Genomic DNA, 3,186 nt, shown 5'->3' with positions numbered 1-3,186 from the left:
AAACACACAAAACTCAACTGTGGCGTGAGTTTGTTCTCATATGAGGTAATTTAACATGAACTTGAATCCGCGGCATCAAAACTTCTTGTCCGACGGCAACCCAAGGCTCAGTAGTTGGCATAGGACAGAGTAGCTGTCCATAGACGTGTGGTGCTGATCTATCATTCTTGTGCGCATCTCCGGTGAACATTGCCTACTACAGCTAAAACAATCTATCACTAACACTGGCAACATTTAATATAGACGTGTGATTCAGTCTAAGTTGAACGTGATCCAAACGATTAATTTGCAACGAGTAGCCTAAAAAAAACCCACCACATTAGATGAGGCAGGACAGCAAAGATTGATCAGCATAACTCATCCCGTCAAGGCAGGATGTCAGGGGTAACAATGAGATAAACAACCGAACGCTTCTATCGGTCAGACGTCGTGGAGTCATTCCATCCTTTCTGAGTCAACTCGTTTTTTTTTCTGGCGTTAAGTACTGCCATTCATTCACACAATATGGCTGAGTATGGGATATGTGACGCTCGCTTGGCTGTCAACCACGCTCGTTTGCTAGCTCGCTCGCCCGCTTACGTTCCCAATAGCCCCAAAGCTCATGCGCTTGAAATGCCATTTGGTTTAGGACAAACACCGGATAACACATGAGCATGCACTCAAACCCCAAACCACAGTGTACTCACGCTTCTCCGCAGTAGAGTCTGTGACATCCATGACGAGAAAGCGGGTCAGTGTTCTTCTTTCGCTATGTATTCCTGCACTGGCTCGACTCTCCCTGCTACTTGTGACGCCCCCAACCCCCCAGCTCAACAATCTACGCCTACAGTCAGCCAGACTATTCTCCAGCAGAGAGGAGAACGCAGGCTTCTCGATAGCACTTTGCAGCGCAAAAGCGAGTCAGTGGATGAATGCATAAAATCGAATGCATAAAAGCGTCAGGCTTAAGCTACAAGCTGCCCTGCAGTCGTTTGAGAAGAAGAAAACAGATTGCTCATTCTCCTCATCAATGGTTTTACGTCGCAGGTTGCATAACTGTCAGCATAAGCAAACATTTCATTCTTGCCACGGTAAGTGATGACGTCACGCTGTAATTGGATTGTCCTTCAAGGAGAGATGTATAATAATAATAAATAAATAAATAAATAATAATAATAATAATAATAATAATACATTTTATTTAAAGTGCCTTTCAGGACACCCAAGGTCGCTTCACAGATAAAACAAATAGAAGAAAAAATATCAAAAAAGGAGAAAAATTATCAAAAATATATAGTCCATTTAGCCATCTCATTCAGTTATCATATTCAGTTCCTTTTTAAACTGGGCAGTGGATTCACACTGCCTGATGTCGTTTGGAAGTGAGTTCCATAGCTTTGAGGCTGTGTGGGAGAACGCTCTCTCCCACCATGGTGGTGAGGTTCATCTTGGGCACCTTGAGCAGACCAGCTGATGAGGATCGCGGCGAGCGGGAAGGGGTGTAGTGTAGCTCTCCAGGAGGTCGGTGATATAGTTGGGAGCAAGGTTATGCAGGGCCTTATATGTCAACAGTAGGATCTTAAACTGGACTCTCTGGGTAACTGGTAACCAGTGTAGCTGTAACAATACAAGTGTTATATGGCTTGTGGACTTTGTGCCTGTTTATCCTGGCTGCAGAGTTCTGCTTTTTTTGGAGGCGATGGAGTGATTTATGTGGAATGCCAGAGAAGATGGAGTTGCAGTAATCAATGCGGGATGCAACATAGGCGTTTACAACTACTTCTGCACTCTGCTGACTGAGGGAGGGGCGCAGTCTTGCGATGTTGCGCAGACGGAAAAAGGCGCTGCGAGACACACTGTTAATATGGGCAGTGAATGAAAGTGTGCTGTCTAGTATAACACCAAGACTCTTCACCTTGGTGGAGCAAGCAATGTTGGAGCCATCTACAGGGAGAGTCTGTTTTCTATCTTTGTCAGCGTTGTTTTTGAGCCAGCAACAAGTAATTCAGTCTTCTTACTGTTCAGTTTTAGGTAGTTGTTAGTCATCCACAGATTGATATCGTGCAGACAGGCAGTCATTGCAGCAGGAGGAAGGAAGGCAGTCGGTTTGGTTGACATATAAAGCTGGGTGTCATCAGCATAGCAGTGAAACTGAACACCATGTTGCCTCAGGATATTTCCCAGTGGGAGGAGGTAGATGATGAAGAGCAGGGGCCCCAGAACAGACCCCTGTGGCACTCCCTTTGTGACAGCAGCACTCTCCAAATTGTTGGCCAAAATCTGGACAAGCTGTGTCCTGCCAGAGAGGTAGGAGGTGAACCATTGATGAACACTGCCCTGCACTCCAATGCTGGTAAGACGCTCCAGAAGCAGCTGATGGGATATGGTGTCAAAAGCTGCATTCAGGTCAAGGAGGATTAGGATGGAAATGAGTCCAGCATCAGCTGTGCAGAGGAGGTCATTTGTAACCATCACCAAGGCAGTCTCAGGGCTGTGCTTCGGTCGAAATCCAGACTGAAATGGCTCAAACAGATCATTGTCCTTCAAATGATTGGCTCTGCAGCTTAGGCTATTCTTTTCCCATCTATTCGTATGTATAGGTTATATAAATACTAAGTAATGTTCTTATATTCATGGTGAATATGTTCAGATTAAACTGATTAAACTGCAAATTAACCGGGTGTGAATGAATGCCTGATTGAATTAATAACCCAATGAATGAATGAATGAATGAATGAATGAATGGATGGATGGATGGATGGATGGATGGATGGATGAATGAATGACCAGTAATAGCATTACATTTCACATACCTTTAAGACAACAGCAATAGCATCATGAATCATAACACAATTGATGAGGGTAATATTGTGTAGGGAGGATCAAATATTGACAAACAATTTCACATGCCAATTTCACAATTTCAACATTTTCAGGGCTTTCAGTAAGGAGTATCTCTTTAGCAATTATTCTTTAGCAAGTCTTCAGCGATTATGAAACAAATTGTAGTCTGAAGAATGTGTACATTTACAGCAAAGGTAAATACATTGTTTTCTGACTGCCAATGTGGTTTATATTCAGTCTGTAAAGGTTAAGCGCAGTAATAAGTAATGTTATGGATACCTGATCAATGTGATTGGTTAGGCTGGACACCCAAAAACTACACCCATTACAATGCTAAGATTGGAAACATTTCCCGATGGACAG

At 43.4% G+C, this 3,186-nt stretch overlaps 1 protein-coding gene across 2 annotated transcripts in view; it reads right to left on the bottom strand.

Annotated features, from left to right (window-relative positions):
* LOC121706213 (TANK-binding kinase 1-binding protein 1-like) overlaps nucleotides 1-1,037 on the bottom strand; it is a 19,489-nt gene extending 18,452 nt beyond the window's left edge. The window contains exon 1 of one of the 2 annotated variants that reach the window (XM_042087746.1): nucleotides 687-1,037. The gene's annotated coding sequence lies outside the window, so the exon portion shown is untranslated. The remainder of the gene's footprint in view (nucleotides 1-686) is intronic. The other variant, XM_042087745.1, reaches the window with a different exon arrangement.
* Nucleotides 1,038-3,186: the final 2,149 nt, after the last annotated feature.

The sequence above is a fragment of the Alosa sapidissima genome, chromosome 3 (genome assembly GCF_018492685.1).
Source record: "Alosa sapidissima isolate fAloSap1 chromosome 3, fAloSap1.pri, whole genome shotgun sequence".
NCBI classification, from domain to species: Eukaryota; Metazoa; Chordata; class Actinopteri; order Clupeiformes; family Clupeidae; genus Alosa; species Alosa sapidissima.
The sequence above is the reverse complement of the archived record's forward strand: the minus strand, read 5'-3'. Positions and strand labels throughout refer to the sequence as shown.